At 39.4% G+C, this 17500-nt stretch overlaps 1 long non-coding RNA gene across 1 annotated transcript in view; it reads right to left on the bottom strand.

Moving 5' to 3' along the window:
- LOC133617752 (uncharacterized) overlaps positions 1 to 15197 on the bottom strand; it is a 62205-nt gene extending 47008 nt beyond the window's left edge. Inside the window, exons 1-2 of the long non-coding RNA XR_009817065.2 lie at positions 15119 to 15197; positions 8990 to 9093 (exon numbers count right to left, since the gene is read on the bottom strand). This is a non-coding gene — a long non-coding RNA (uncharacterized lncRNA). The remainder of the gene's footprint in view (positions 1 to 8989; positions 9094 to 15118) is intronic.
- Positions 15198 to 17500: the final 2303 nt, after the last annotated feature.

The raw sequence follows: 17500 nt of genomic DNA on the forward strand, positions 1-17500 counted from the left end.
GTCCGCCACAAATGGATTTTTCGGCTTTTGACTCGCTCGACCGCTCAAAAGCAATGGGACTGTCTGTGAATGTTGCTTGTAGTTACAACTCCGGTGCAGTAGGTGGCGGTAACTCCGCCAATAGCACTTAATTCACCCGGTGGGCCAGAAGAAGAAGAAGAAGAGGGACGGACGGACGGACGAAACGGGATCAAAATACGAGGGTAATATAGGTTATAGGTAGATATGTTATAGCTGCATCGCTCGCGGCTCGTCATATATTTAACGTTAATCCGCTGCTTCATTAACACCGCCGCTGTTTGACTCGTGGGCCGGGGCAGACGAACGTAGTAAAAGTCACTTGTTACCCTACCGACGAGCTAACGTGTCCAGGTTATAACCATGTTGTCAATAAACACACATGGACTGAAGCTAAATTGTCCACTGTCCACTGCAGCATGTGAATGCAATGAAAAGAATAAAATCTGATCCAACCAGCTGTTAAAATGTTGTCCAGGTTAATGTTTTGGCCATTAAAAGCCCTTCATTTCAAGATTTCAACTGTGATCGGGCTTAAAACAGGTGGCTGACCTGTTCAGATGGGTGTAACTGCTACTGGTCAAATAATGTGAAATACCATTTAATTTTACATGTATGCAATGCCATTTAAATGTAATTATAGATAATAATAATAATAATAAATACTGTGTAGTGTTGTAAATAGTCAACGGGAAGAATTTTAGTAAGATATAAGCCATGAGCACTACACAGCCAGAAAAAAACCTAGGCAGGACAAGTAAAAATATTGGGGCAAGTAGATTTGAGAAGTCGGGCAAGTAGAAAAAAACCTTAACGTTGAACCCTGCATGTGTTGAGCTGCTGCCGCTTAAGGTTAGACGGCACTGTACATAGAGCGGTTCTGCTCGTTAGTAATAAATTCTAATGTTGGATGTTCACTCCTTCACACAGATGAGTATAGAAAAATATTTTCAACGGCCGAAAAGGGCTCGACTTGGAGAGGAGGTAGGCCTACAGTCCGGACCACAGGTGCGACCTGTTCAGCAGCAGGAGGAGGAGGAGGTTGACTGACTGTGGCAGGACACCTCTGCCTCTGTTTCACTTTATGTTGCTGGTAAATAATATGGTTGTAGTATTAGGCTAAAGTTAAATTATTTAGTATTCACTAATTAAAGGGGCAGAGCTTTAAGAGACATTTTAGCTTTTATATTTTATAAGACATATTTTTTTGTAAGAACCACAATTAATTAATATATTTCAGTGAATCACTAATTGTTCAAATCTGTATATAAATATGTACATAAAATGTTGTAATTATATTCCAACTCCGCGTTCTTCTTGGTCATCGCCGCTGCCGCCGTCACCCCCCGCCCCCCGACCACACCACCACAAATAGATGCCTGTCCTGTGGGAAACACTGTGTATATATATATATATATATATATATATATACACACACATACATATTATATATATATATATATATATATATATATATATATATACATATACATATTTTATTTATATATATATATACATATATATATATATATATATACAAACAGATAGCCAGGCCTCTGGCCAGGTAAACTCTTTTAACCTAATGTGGCCCCAGAGACTATCATTTTAGAACTTGTAAAAAAAAAAAATACCCATGTTGTAAAACAAACAAACTCAGCCGTTTTCATTTAAAACATTTGAAACTAATTATGCGAATTCCAGAAGTTGTATTTCAACAAACTACTTATTCTAGAGAGTTTATCCGATTCCGCCCAAATTCTGACTGTGTATGCTAGACAGATGTGCAACACTAAACTATCAAGGTATTTAGTGTGCATCATAATATGTGGGCGGAGCAAGCTGGAAAAGTTGGATGGTTTGTTTGACAATTGGACACCCGTCCATCTAATGCTAACATAATTTTCTATGAACTAGAAAGTAGTTTGCTAACAAACAAACTAAATACAAAACACTTTTTGCTGTTTCACTCACAAGGGTAGTGTTCCCTGCTGCCAAATCAAAATGCTGACGATACTGTATGCTCTATTGGGATTATAGTTACACTTTTATTGAGGATTCAACCTTGGCTTCGCAATAAAACAAATATATATTGATGTCTTCTTCTTTTCATAGCTCACTCTACTGATTGCAGAAACGGTCTTTCACCATACCATTATTGGACACACAAATGTAAATATGACGCGTAATAATTTTTTTGTTCATTTTTGTTAGTAGTTCTGGCTTCACAATGAAAAGGCCATCTCCTGCCTCATTTTTGTCAGAATGTGCGCTGCTGAATGCAGAAAGTGTACGCTCACCACCATGTAGTACTTTGTAAAAAAACAAAACTTTTTTTTTTTACACGTTTGACAATAATTCAACCTTTGCTGGCAGTCTGGTTTCCCAGTAAGTCAATACACTGTCATCCGTTGCCTCTTTCTTGTCAGAGCACACGCTACTGATTGCGGGAACTGCCGCTCGCCACTTTGTCAGAGTTGTCTTAAGGACATTTCCTCGAGGACTGCGTGATGTGCTTAAAGGCACTATGATTGCGGTGGCCATAAATAATAAGATTTGGCTCCTCTTGAGGATGCCCAGCAAGGCTGCGGGCATTTACGCCAGCTCTGCAACCGCCCGCTCCGCCTGCTGGTGGATTACACCCGCAGGTCACAGTTTATCCTTTGCGTAAACTAACTGTGGCGGCGCGGAGTTGAGTCGAGCAGACACCTCCTGGCTGGATAACATCTGATCCGTCAGCTACTTGACGAAGACCAGGACACACTGCGACTTCCTCCGGCATCGCATTCATCCATCTTCCTGCTCTGGTCTCGGGATCCCTATCACACGTCAGCCATGGAAGGGCAACTCTATCTTTGTAATGCTGGGCTGAAAAATGGCCATGTTGCCGTCTGATATACTGGGCGGGCTGCGCATGTTTGTAATACCACACAGGGAGAACACATTCATCACTCATATATTAGACCGATGATTTAAAGTCCACATTTTTGGACAAATCGACATTGTGACCATTTCCATGTAAATGATGAAAATGTACCCTGGAGAAAAATGGTGGTCAGTACAATACAAGTACTATGAATACAACACCTGAGATACAGTCGTGGTCAAAAGTTTACAGACACTTGTAAAGAACATAGGTCATGGCTGTCTTGAGTTTCCAATAATTTCTATAACTCTTATTTTTTTGTGATTGAGTGATTGGAGCACATACTTGTTGGTCACAAAAAACATTCATGAAGTTTGGTTCTTTTATGAATTTATTATGGGTCTACTGAAAATGTGACCAAATCTGCTGGGTCAAAAGTATACATACAGCAATGTTAATATTTGCTTACATGTCCCTTGGCAAGTTTCACTGCAATAAGGCGCTTTTGGTAGCCATCCACAAGCTTCTGGCAAGCTTCTGGTTGAATTTTTGACCACTCTTGACAAAATTGGTGCAGTTCAGCTAAATTTGTTGGTTTTCTGACATGGACTTGTTTCTTCAGCATTGTCCATATGTTTAAGTCAGGACTTTGGGAAGGCCATTCTAAAACCTTAATTCTAGCCTGATTTAGCCATTCCTTTACCACTTTTGACATGTGTTTGGGGTCATTGTCCTGTTTGAACACCCAACTGCGCCCAAGACCCAACCTCCGGGCTGATGATTTTAGGTTGTCCTGCAGAATTTGGAGGTAATCCTCCTTTTTCATTGTCCCATTCACTCTCTGTAAAGCACCAGTCCCATTGGCAACAAAACAGGCCCAGAGCATAATGCTACCACCACCATGCTTGACGGGAGGCATGGTGTTCCTTAGATTAATTAAAGGCATCACCTTTTCTCCTCCAAACATATTGCTGGGTATTGTGTCCAAACAGCTAAATTTTCCACAGAACTTTCCTCCAGAAGGTCTTATCTTTGTCCATGTGATGTCATGTCCATGTCAGAAAACCAACACATTTAGCTGAACTGCACCAATTTTGTCAAAAGGAGTGGTCAACAATTCAACCAGAAGCTTGTGCCAGAAGCTTGTGGATGGCTACCAAAAGCGCCTTATTGCAGTGAAACTTGCTAAGGGACATGTGACCAAATATTAACATTGCTGTATGTATACTTTTGATCCAGCAGATTTGGTCACATTGTCAGTAGACCCATAATAAATTAAAAAAATAACCAAACTTCATGAATGTTTTTGTGACGAACAAGTATGTGCTCCAATCACTCTATCACAAAAAATAAGAGTTGTAGAAATTATTGGGGTGGTTTGGGGCAATTGGTTTTATTCAGGAATCTGTTTATAAAAATCTAAAACATTTCCAGAGTACTTTTTAAATTCTGGAAATCTTTTTTTTTTTTACTGGAAAAAAACAAAAAAATCTGGAAAGAATTAAAAAAAAATTCCCCTAGAAACAACACTTTTTTCTGTAAAAAATCATTTTCTAAAAAATAACACTTTTGCTTGAAAATAACACATTTTGGGGGGGAAATACAACTATTTTGTGGGGGGAGGAAATTCTGAGGACAATACGTTTTATTCAGGAATCTGTTTTTTTTCTGTGGGAAAAACAATTCTGGACTATTTTTTTTAAATACTAGAAAGAATACTTTTTTTACTGTGATTCAAATAAAACATTTCTGGAAATAAATACCACTTTTTAGGGTGGGGGAGTTTCTTTTTCTTAAAAAAGACAAACTTTTTAGCAATTAACTTCTCTTTAATATAGTTTAACTTCTCCAAGAAAAAAAAAACATGGAAAAAACTGATTCTTGTAAAATAGCATTTTTTCTATTTTAAACATACGACGATGCAAATATCATAATTGGTTGCTAAGGTTAAGAGTGAGTTTCAGAAGTGTGTTATTGTTTTTTACATTCTCTTTATGCTTGCACTTGTGAACATGCGAGTAATTATGTCACTTAAAACTGTCAGGATTCTCATTGACAATTTGGTTATGTTTTGTTTTTTTCTCTGTGTTTGTTTTATTGGCAGTCTGGCACACCTGGTGGCAATTGCCAATCAGGCTCCTATTTATACCTGCCTCACCCTCCAGTCAGGGCTGGAGAATTACTAGCTGTATGCTGTGGACTGTGAGTTGTTCCTGTATGCTGAACGCTTTCGACTGGTTGCTGTCTCCAGTTCTTCCTGGTTCCTGGTTCCTGTTTGCTGTCTCAAGTTTGCCTGTTTCCTGCTTTCTGGTTCGTGTTTCTTGCATTTTTTGGGGGACATTAAAATCATGTTTTCCTGCACCAAGCCTGCAATCTCTGCATCTTAGGGTTTGCCATCACCATTTCCTGACAGAATACTCCAGCCAAATACGAACCCTGCGGAGATTTCTATGGCGGAGAGGCTTGACAGGATGCTGGCGCTGATGGCCGAATGGAGGAGATGTTTTGCCTCCTTTCAAGCTCCCTCCCACCCATCCCTGTCGTCTGTGGTCCTCTTTGGGGACGTCTTGGATCCGTCCCTTGAGGGGGGGAGGCTATGAGTAGCTGTGTAGCTTGCGGCCCACCGCCTTGTCTGCCCTCCACCCTCCAGTGACTTTGGACTTTTTTTTTGTTTTTCTAGAACGTCTGGTATCCGTTATCGGAAGGGGGGCTACGGTCAGGATTCTCACTGACAGTTTGGTTATGTTTTGTTTTTTTCTCTGTGTTTGTTTTATTTCCTGTCAGCGCTCTTATTTTGGTTCCTTTTCCTGCATGTCTCCCTGAGCCCTTGTTTCCCTCACCTGTACCTGATTGGCGGCCTGGAACACCTGGTGGCAATTGCCAATCAGGCTCCTATTTATACCTGCCTCTCCCTCCAGTCAGAGCTGGAGTATTACTAGCTGTATGCTGTAGACTGTGAGCTGTTCCTGTATGCTGAACGCTTTCGACTGTTTGCTGTCTCCAGTTCTTCCTGTTTCATGGTTCCTGTTTGCTGTCTCAAGTTTGCCTGTTTCCTGGTTTCTGGTTTGTGTTTTCCTTGAATTTTTTGGACATTAAAATCATGTTTTCCTGCATCAAGCCTGCCATCTCTGCATCTTGGGGTTCGTCACCTCTACTTCCTGACAAAAACAGTGTCTGTTAAATTCATAAATGTTTTAAGATGGTTTAAAATGCATGATCTGCTTTTTTTATCTGCACTTGAGCAACTATGGTACAGAAAGTAGCTTTGTTGAAGAGGAATGGAATGTCCCTGGTTGAGGTGTGGTCCCTCGGTCTGTCAGTCCGTCTGTCGGTGCGTCTCTTTTGGGTTTTCATTTTACGGCGTGTCGCTGAGGCACGCTCAGATATAGTTTCATTCCTTTTGGCAGAGTCGGGCCTCGCTTGCTGACAGCAGGTTTTATTTGATGTGGACGTCCCGTGTTGGGTTTCAACGCGCTGGCTTCAACATATGATCTCCATTATGACCGAGGGAGGTGGAGGAAGGCACGCTTAGTGGATGAATGGTAGACGAGGAGGAGGAGGGGTGAGGAAGGAGAGATGGAGTGAGGCCAACAGATGGAGAGTGGTGGAGAAGTGTGACGGTAGGCACAGCAATAATGGATCAAGTGGGTGCGGAAGGATGGATTAGATTAAATACATCGAAAACATGGTTGACCATTCATTTGTCCTTGATGTTCACCTCACACTACATACTCATGGGTCACTACATTAGGTACAGCTGCACAATACCAGGAGCAACCCCCCTACTATATGCAGATCACGCAACTGTGCATTCATATGAAATTTTTACCTCAAATTGATTCCTACCCTAGTGGTCTGCGACACCACCTTTCTCCCACATACAACACTGTCCTTTCAACACTGTCTTTTCAACCATTCCAAAAAGACTGCAATTTAGCCTCCAACAAATAACAGGAGTTAGAAACATTCTGATCATAGAGGTGACCAGAATGCCATTAGAACTAAATGGAATGCTTATGCGTGGGATTCCGACTACTTTGGACTGATAGTAGTCGATCCACAGCGATCGTTCTGCCACACCATACCTTAATGCTAACGATGGGAAATTATACTTCAACGACTGTCCTTTGCTTTGACAGTTAGGATTGTTTGTTTGCATCAAAACAGTTGTTTTTCTCACTACAATAGGACGAAACCATCCTTGCCCAGGCACACCCTCCTGGTTTTGGAGTATAAATAATTGTGGTTTTGGCACCAGCCACCAGACTAGATATGACCAATCTAAGTCTATGAGCACGACCTGATGAAGCCTACTTGGATGAGAGGCGAAACGTCTTCTAAGATAAACCAAACAGTCCAGTCGCGATCAATTGAATGCCCTGAGACGACAATGACCTGGATGAATGAGAACGTTCATAGACAAAGGTGTGGTGTGGGTTGTGGTAGCGCATGTGCTAGGACCTTTCTTCTTTGATAGACAAGTAACGGGTGAGACTTATCTAAACACGCTGAGAGACAAATTGATGCCTCAAATTGAGCGCCTAGGCAAGGGACTTCCAGACTGGTTTCAGCAGGATGGGGCCCCTGCCCAGTTTGCTACAGCTGTTAGAGATTGGCTGAATGACACTTTTTCTCACTGGATTGGAACAAGAGGTCATGTGGAGTGGTCCCTTCGTTTACCAGACATTTCTCCCCTGGATTTCTTGGGGTATGCAGAAAGAGAAAGTTTAATCAATGAAGATTACATATTTAAACCACATGAGAGAACGCATTACCAGCCAGTGTGCTGAAATAGACAGCAATTCAGACCTATTTCATTGAGTTCACCTGAATTTTGCAAAGCACATCACATTATGCATTAAAAATCACAGAAATCATTAGAAATTAATAAAATTGTTTTTGTTTTTTAATTATGTGTTTTTAACCATGTACACAGACTTTGTGGACACCCTGTGTATGTGTGTATATATTTATATTTATATATATACACACACAAGGTATAATATATATATATATATATATATATATATATATATATATATATATATATATATGAATGAGAGAGAGAGAGAGAGAGAGAGAGAGAGAGAGAGAGAGAGATCCATCCATCCATTTTCTACCGCTTGTCCCTTTTTTGGGGTCGCGGGGGGTCGCTAGAGCCTATCTCAGCTACATTCGGGCGGTAGGCGGGGTACACCCTGGACAAGTCGCCACCTCATCGCAGGGCCAACACAGATAGACAACATTCACACTCACATTCACACACTAGGGCCAATTTAGTGTTGCCAATCAACCTATCCCCAGGTGCATGTCTTTGTAGATATATATATATTAGGGCTGCAACTAACGATTAATTTAAAAATTGATTAATATGTCGATTATTGCTTTGATTAATCGATTAATAATCGGATAAAAGAGACAAACTACATTTCTATCCTTTCCAGTATTTTATTGAAAAAAAAACCAGCATACTGGCACCATACTTATTTTGATTATTGTTTCTCAGCTGTTTGTACATGTTGCAGTTTATATATAAAGGTTTATAAAAAAAATAACAATTTTAAATATCAATAAAAAATTGCCTCCGCGCATGTGCAGAGCATAGATCCAACGAATCGATGACTAAATTAATCGCCAACTATTTTTATAATCGATTTTAATCAATTTATTTGATTAGTTGTTGCAGCCCTAATATATATATATATATATATGTATATATATATATATATATATATATATATATATATATACACACACATACATACATATTATTGAACTGTTACTTTTTTCATTATTTTGTTTTCGCACAAAACATCAAATTAAATTAAAGTTTGACCCCCCAAAAAAAGTATACAAATCTTTCACATTAACAAAAAAGTGTGACTTTTTTAATGTGGGAGGCGGGGATAAAAATATAGCCCGTAGGAAGGGTCCTTGAACATTACGCTAATAAGAATATGACATTTTTGTCAAAAATGTACATTCTTCTAAAATTAAAATAAAGACTGTATTCATGTAATTTTCTTGAAAAATAGTAGCTATGTGTGTGAGTGTGACTTAAGATTAACATCATCCATCCATCCAATACAAATATGTAGATGAGCTTACCTGAGACGAGTTCTGACAGTTCATGCAGAACATCTTTGGTTATTTAAAGCGTTTGTTGCAGCAGCTGTCCGGGTGGCTGGACTGCCGCTGTCTTAAAGGTGAAGCTGTTGGATGAGAAGATACTACGTTGGTGTGGGTACACTTGGCTCTGCGGTTGTGAGCCCAGTTTGGATGCATAATGCCAAATTCTCTGAAACACCTTTGGAAGCAACTTATGATGAAGAAATAAATATTTGGTGGACGTTTGTGCATTCATGCAAAAATAACAATATAACTGATTAATCTGATTGTAAATGTAAAGGCACATTTGATTCTAAATGTAGAGGCAAAACTCAACAGCCACAAGCGCGACAGACTAAAACAAAAACTTCCAATCAAGACAAAGTTGCTGAATGCAGTAGAAGAAGACGTCCAGATAAAGAAGAGACTTCTGGACATGATGGAGACATCAGATAAGCGATCGTCTGACAATTTAGACAAACTAACATGAAATTACTAAGTCAAAATATTGACTTACTAATAATGACATACTTAGTATCTCAGGTAACTAGGACTGTTTTGTGTTTTGTTTATACTTTAAGGAAAAAAATATCTAAATATATATCGTATATCGCCATTCTGCAAATGGAGCGGAAAACAACCAAAAATTGTAGGCTTCTTTATTTCTCTAATATTTTTATTTAGATATTGTTATTTTGTTATTTTTTTAATAAACAATGTGTTCAAGGTAATCAGAGTCTGTAGTCTATTGCCCCCCCAGGCTGTGGTGGCCGCGATGAGGTGGAGACGTGATGGCGACAGGCCGAGTTACACTGTTCCTTCAGACAGATTGTTTGGTAAACGTATAGCATGTTCTGTATGCTATAGTTATTTGAATGACTCTTACCATAATATGTTACGTTAACATACCAGGCACGTTCTCAGTTGGTTATTTATGCCTCATATAACGTACACTTATTCAGTCTGTTGTTCACTATTCTTTATTTATTTTAAATTGCCTTTCAAATGTCTATTCTTGGTGTTGGGTTTTATCAAATAAATTTCCCCAGAAAATGCGACTTATACTCCAGTGCGACTTATATGTTTTTTTCCTTCTTTATTATGCATTTTCGGCCGGTGCGACTTATACTCCGAAGAATACGGTATATTCCTATACAGTTTATTGCATTTTTTAGATAATATTTTGTCAATCTCATAACATTCCTATATGTATTTATATCCTGTATTGGATTTAATGGATCAGGGGTATCTAATAAAATGTTTACCTGTTTGCACATCTTGTCTTACTTTACTCAGTGGAAGCTCCTGTGTTAATTAAGATGCTTGGTTAATAAACATAATCATAATAAACATGAAGGCCTACATACCATCATAAATGCACATTACAGTTCAATGCCGTCTAAGTTTTATTTATAGTTCCACTGACATCCATTTTTGCAAAAATGTATCTTGGAGGAACTCTGGTGCCGTGTTTTTTAATCAAGGTGTCAACATATTTCATCACACAATAAACTTTATGAGCCAGCAGCTTCTAAAAGGAAGAGGAGGAGGAGGTTGCTCATCTTCACACAACACCGAAATGACACCAAAACAACTATTAGCTCAGCGTACACGACGCAGAGCGCCTCGTGAAATTTCACCACACGTCGACATTATTCATGGATGGACTACCTTTTAAGAGGGTGACTCTTTTAACACCATTAAAGCAGAAGTAAGGAACAGTTGGTGCTCTCCCGACAGTCTAAATGCAGCGCTAGTAAAACAAAACAGTCATGTTAGCATCAATGCTAAAGCTAACCCAGCACGCGAGGGGCGTCCAATGGGGATGTGCATCTTTGAGGTCTATAAGATATATTAATATATATATATACACACATTAATTAATTATATGAAATTCATTTTTATTGCATTTCTTATTTGATTTAATTTGGCCTGTTTTTGATTTATTTTGCCATTTTTTTCCAATATTGTGCTTGTTTAAAACAAATCTGATTAGACAAATGCATAGAAATGTATGTTATCTTTACTGTGTATAACATTAACACTAAAGCTAAGGCTAACACAAATAACGATTTAGTCAGACTATTTATAAATGTTTTACATTACCTATCAAACTATTGTATCTATTGCAATTCACATATGTATATATAATTTTATTTGACTTTATTTTTGTGTTTTTTGCCATGTTTTATTATTGCATTGTGTGTGACTACTTCCTGTGATCAATGAAGCATGGCCATTTGAAAATGAGGCCTACTGTTATTTTTCTCCTAATACTACAGCTAGCATTCCACGCAAGTGTCCAAAACACCGGTTTATATTTGTTTTATTATAATTAGGGATGGGCACCAAATTCTGTACTTTTATAGGCACCGACCAAATTTGGACGGTATGACCGAGTATTACAAGACGTCCATCCATCCATTTTCTACTGCTTGTCCCTTTTGTGGTCACGGGGGGTGCTGGAGCCTATCTCAGCTGCATTTGGGTGGAAGGCGGTATACACCCTGGACAAGTCGCCATCTCATCACAGGGGCCCTTCCAAGACGTGCTAGCACTTATAAGAACATCCATGATTGGTCGGATGTTTACTATGATGAGTCACGATTGGTTAGGGACAGGCCAATCAGAGGCAAGATAGGGCGGGTCATCGAACCAGAAAGGGGAATCACCAAGTGCCTGCCTGCAAATACATTTTTTTATACGAGTTTGATACATTTTGTATCTTTTTTGCACAGCTATGTTATTTCTTTTACGCAGAAAGAATAATTTTCTGTTTTATTTATGTTATGTAATGTTATGCGTTCAAAGAACTCCGGCTTATTAGTGATTCCCAGAGCCCAAAAAAAGTCTGCGGGCTACAGAGCGTTTTCTATTCGGGCTCCAGTACTCTGGAATGCCCTCCCGGTAACAGTTAGAGATGCTACCTCAGTAGTGAAGTGAAGTGAATTATATTTATATAGCGCTTTTCTCTAGTGACTCAAAGCGCTTTTACATAGTGAAAGACAATATCTAAGTTACATTTAAACCAGTGTGGGTGGCACTGGGAGCAGGTGGGTAAAGTGTCTTGCCCAAAGACACAACGGCAGTGACTAGGATGGCAGAAGCGGGGATCGAACCTGGAACCTTCAAGTTGCTGGCACGGCCACTCTACCAGGGTACCACCTCCTGGTACCCTAGCACCTCCAAAACCCTCAAATCTAAACTCCAAACATCCCAGAACTAGCTAGTCAGATTACTTCTAGAAGGCGCTAACCAGCACCCATCAGGAGCAAGGGTGAAGTGTCTTGCTCAGGACACAACGGACATGACGAGGTTGGTACTAGGTGGGGATTGGCAGCTCCCTCCATCAGTGTGTGAATGTGTGTGTGAATGGGTAAATGTGGAAGTAGTGTCAAAGCGCTTTGAGTACCTTGAAGGTAGAAAAGCGCTATACAAATACAACCCATTTATCATTTATTTACCTCCACCCCAGATCCCACCTCACTCCTACTCACTTCTCCAAAGTGGGCTGGCTCAGGGTGGAGGACAAGAGTAAAACAACTTGCACTGAGCCTAGTCTATAAAATCCGCTACACCTCCCTGATACCGAAGTACATGTCAAACTACTTCCTTAACGTAAATGACCGCCATAACCACAACACCAGGGGGAGCTCCACTAACGACGTTAAACCCAGATTCCGAACTAACAAAGGTCTTAACTCATTCTCTTTCTATGCCACATCAATGTGGAATGCGCTCCCAACAGGTATAAAAGAAAGTGCATCTCTATCCTCCTTCAAAACCGCACTAAAAGTTCACCTCCAGGCAGCTACAACCCTAAACTAACACCCTCCCCGGATTGTTAATAATCAAATGTAAACAATCAAATGCAAATACTTTTTCTTATGCCTTCTGATCTCTCTCTCTTTCTCTCTCTCTCTCTCTCTCTCTGCCCACTACTTGCTGTCCATATCCTACCAAGTCAGACCTACACTGTTCCAATATCCATTTCTCTGTTCTCAATTGTTGATGACTGATGATAACAACCAAACCTAACCGCCCCGCCCCCTCCACACCCCGGATTGTAAATAATGTAAATAATTCAATGTGATGATCTTGTGTGATGACTGTATTATGATGATAGTATAGATCTGATAGTATATATCTGCATCATGAATCAATTTAAGTGGACCCCGACTTAAACAAGTTGAAAAACTTATTCGGGTGTTACCATTTAGTGGTCAATTGTACGGAATATGTACTTCACTGTGCAACCTACTAATAAAAGTCTCAATCAATCAATCAAACTGAGCTATACCGCCCCATTTAAGTCCCATCTTAAAACTCATTTGTATACTCTAGCCTTTAAATAGACCCCCCTTTTAGACCAGTTGGTCTGCCGTTTCTTTTCTGCTCTGCCCCCCTCTCCTTCGTGGAGGGGGGGGCACAGGTTCGGTGGCCACGGATGAAGCGCTGGCTGTCCAAAGTCGGGACCAGGGGTGGAGCGCTCGCCTGTGCATCGGTTGGGGACCTGTCTCCACTCGGTATGGTCTCATGCTGGCCCCACTATGGACAGGACTCTCACTATTATGTTAGATCCACTATGGACTGGACTCTCACAATATTATGCTAGATCCACTCGACGACCATTGCACCGGTCGCCCAGTGGGGGGGTGCCCACATCTGCGGTCCCCTCCAAGGTTTCTCATTGTCCCATTGGGTTGAGTTTTTCCTTGTCCTGATGTGAGATCTGAGCCGAGGATGTCGTTGTGGCTTGTGCAGCCCTTTGAGACACTCGTGATTTAGGGCTATATAAGTCGACATTGATTGATTGATTGATAATTCTGTACTAATTAAACGGTTTCTTTTCTGTGCTGTTAATACCCATCTTAAAGTCAAACACAAATACAAATAGACGGAATAGAAATGGAAAAAGTAAATGAAACCAAATTTCTAGGTATAATGATTGATGATAAATTGAACTGGAAATCTCATGTAAAAAATAGCGTTTTCTATTCAGGCTCCAGTACTATGGAATGCCCTCCCGGTAACAATTAGAGATGCTACCTCAGTAGAAGCATTTAAGTCCCATCTTAAAACTCATTTGTATACTCTAGCCTTTAAATAGACCCCCCTTTTAGACCAGTTGATCTGCCGTTTCTTTTCTTTTCTCATCTGCTCCCCTCTTCCTTGTGGAGGGGGGGGGGCACAGGTCCGGTGGCCATGGATGAAGTGCTGGCTGTCCAGAGTCGGGACCCGGGGTGGACCGCTCGCCTGTGCATCGGCTGGGAACATCTCTGCGCTGCTGACCCGTCTCCGCTCGGGATGGTTTCCTGCTGGCCCCACTATGGACTGGACTCTTACTATTATGTTAGATCCACTATGGACTGGACTGTCACAATATTATGTCAGACGCACTCGACATCCATTGCATTCGGTCTCCCCTAGACGCGGGGGGTTTACCCACATATGCGGTCCTCTCCAAGGTTTCTCATAGTCATTCACATCGACGTCCCACTGGGGTGAGTTTTTCCTTGCCCTTATGTGGGCTTTGTACCGAGGATGTCGTTGTGGCTTGTGCAGCCCTTTGAGACACTTGTGATTTAGGGCTATATAAATAAACTTTGATTGACATTGATTGATCTTGACTAACTGGGTTAATAAAAGTGCCACTGACTGTTTACTGTCATTCACTTCAATTTCACTGAATATCACTCAAAAATGTATAACTTTATATGTTTACTTTCACCGGAAAATATATCGAGATATATATCGAATATCGAGTTTAAGTAAAAATATATCGAGATATACTTTTTTGTCCATATCGCCCAGCCGTCGTAGTTGATCTTGCTTTACTTGCACTTTACTTGTCAAACTGAAATACACACAATGACAAGCTATGTGATTCAAACAACATGCTGAAATGTAATACACATTATGTAAATATTAGCTTTACACAAATATACAATATTAATTTCATCAACGTGTTGAAATGACTTCCATGGTGGAAATACACGACTGGCAGCCATTTTAAGTCCTTAACATCCATTAAAACAGTGCACAAAAATCGTTTTATCCGTAAACATTTTACTATCCAATTTCCACCGTAATATTGAAGTATATAAGCAAGTTAAACAGTTTACTTACAGACTTATCTTTTCCAAGGCTTGTAAGAGCTAACACAACATGTCTTGTTTCTTATTTGTCTCATAAAATTCGTGACATCGCCAACCCGGAAGTGCCTGAACAAATCAAGCGTAGTAACTTCCTACCGCCACCAGGTGTCAGTAAGAGTCTACAATTTGGCATTTCTAAAGTTACAAAAGATTTAAAGTTAGTATTATTTGCGAATGATACAGCAGCGTTTTGTTCAGGAGAGAAGATAATACAAATAATAACAGAAGAAATGAACAAGTTAAAAAGATGGTTTGACAAAAACAGACTATCGTTAAATCTCAGTAAAACTAATGGGTTGTACTTGTATAGCGCTTTTCTACCTTCAAGGTACTCAAAGCGCTTTGACACTACTTCCACATTTACCCATTCACACACACATTCACACACACTGATGGAGGGAGCTGCCATGCAAGGCGATAACCAGCACCCATCAGGAGCAAGGGTGAAGTGTCTTGCTCAGGACACAACGGACATGACGAGGTTGGTACTAGGTGGGGATTGAACCAGGGACCCTCGGGTCACGCACGGCCACTCCTCCACTGCGCCACTGCGCCACGCCGTCCCTTAACTAACTAACTAAAATAATGCTATTTGGTAACAGTAGAAGAGAAAGTCAAACACAAATACAAATAGACGGAATAGAAATTGAAAGAGTAAATTAAACCAAATTTCTAGGTATAATGATTGATGATAAATTGAACTGGAAATCTCATGTAAAAAAAATATACAACATAAAGTAGCAAGAAACACGTCAATAATGAATAAAGCAAAACATGTTCTAGACCAAGAATCACTTCATATTCTCTACTGCTCGCTAGTGTTACCATATCTGAGTTATTGTGTAGAAATATGGGGAAGAAACTACAAAAGTACACTTCATTCATTAACGGTGTTACGAAAAAAGATCAGTTAGAATAATACATATTGTTGGATATAGAGAACATACAAACCCTTTATTTATTGTATTAAAAATACTGAAATTCCACGACATAGTGAATTTGCAAACAGCTAAAATTATACATAAAGCAAACTATAACATGCTACCCAAGAATATACAACAATTCTTCTCAACAAAAGAGGAGAAATATAATCTTAGAGAAAAATTTAATTTAAAACATTTGTATGCACGTACAACACTTAAGACCTTCAGTATTTCTCTTGTAAACACTACAATTCACTTACATTTTTTTTACATTTGTAAATAGGGATGTCCGATAATGGCTATTTGCCGATATCCGATATTTCGATATTGTCCAACTCTTTAATTATCGATACCGATATCAACCGATACCGATATCTACCGATGTATGCAGTCGTGGAATTAACACATTATTATACCTAATTTGGACAACCAGGTATAGTGAAGATAAGGTACTTTTAAAAAAATAATAAAATAAAATAAGATAAATTAATTAAAAACATTTTCTTGAATAAAAAAGAAAGTAAAACAATATAAAAACAGTTACATAGAAACTAGTAATTAATGAAAATGAGTCAAATGAACTGTTAAAGGTTAGTACTATTAGTGGGCCAGCAGCACGCACAATCATGTGTGCTTACGGACTGTATCCCTGCAGACTGTATTGATATATATTGATATATAATGTAGGAACCAGAATATTAATAACAGAAAGAAACAACCCTTTTGTGTGAATGAGTGTGAATGAGTGTAAATGGGGGGGTTGGGTTGGTGCACTAATTGTAAGTGTATCTTGTGTTTTTTATGTTGATTTAATAAAAATAAAAACATTACAAAGAAAAGAAAAAAAAACACGATACCGATAATTTCCGATATTACATTTTAACGCATTTATCGGCCGATAATATCAGCAGGCCGATAATATAACATCTCTATTTGTAAATATTACAGTTCACTCATATTATGTTTTTAATTTTACTTGCATTTATGATATCTTACTCTTCTTATTGTGTAGAGCAGAAGTGTCAAACATACGGCCCGCGAACAGGTTTTATCTGGCCCGCGTGATGAGTTTGCCGAGTATAAAAAGGAGCTGCTTTTTTTTTTAAACGAAAGAAACTGCTGTTCTAAATGTGTCCACTGGATGTCACAATAGTAAATCTGTTAGGCAAGCAAACAGTTTATACCGGGGCCAAGCAAAAGGTACACAGTAAAGGGGGACTGTGGCTCCTCCTCCTCGACCCACATGAAACTTCTGCTTCGAACACATTGTTATTTGGCACCCTCGTTGCCCCAAAATGTTTAACACGAGAAAAGTGAACTTAACCCTTCTGAATAATTTTTACCTGCGTTTCTGACGGTTTGTTGAGTTAGCACTGGATTGATACGTGGACATGACAAAGGAGGTATTTGATACCTAGACGAGTTTATAT

Source organism: Nerophis lumbriciformis, linkage group LG18 (genome assembly GCF_033978685.3).
Source record: "Nerophis lumbriciformis linkage group LG18, RoL_Nlum_v2.1, whole genome shotgun sequence".
Taxonomy (NCBI): domain Eukaryota; kingdom Metazoa; phylum Chordata; class Actinopteri; order Syngnathiformes; family Syngnathidae; genus Nerophis; species Nerophis lumbriciformis.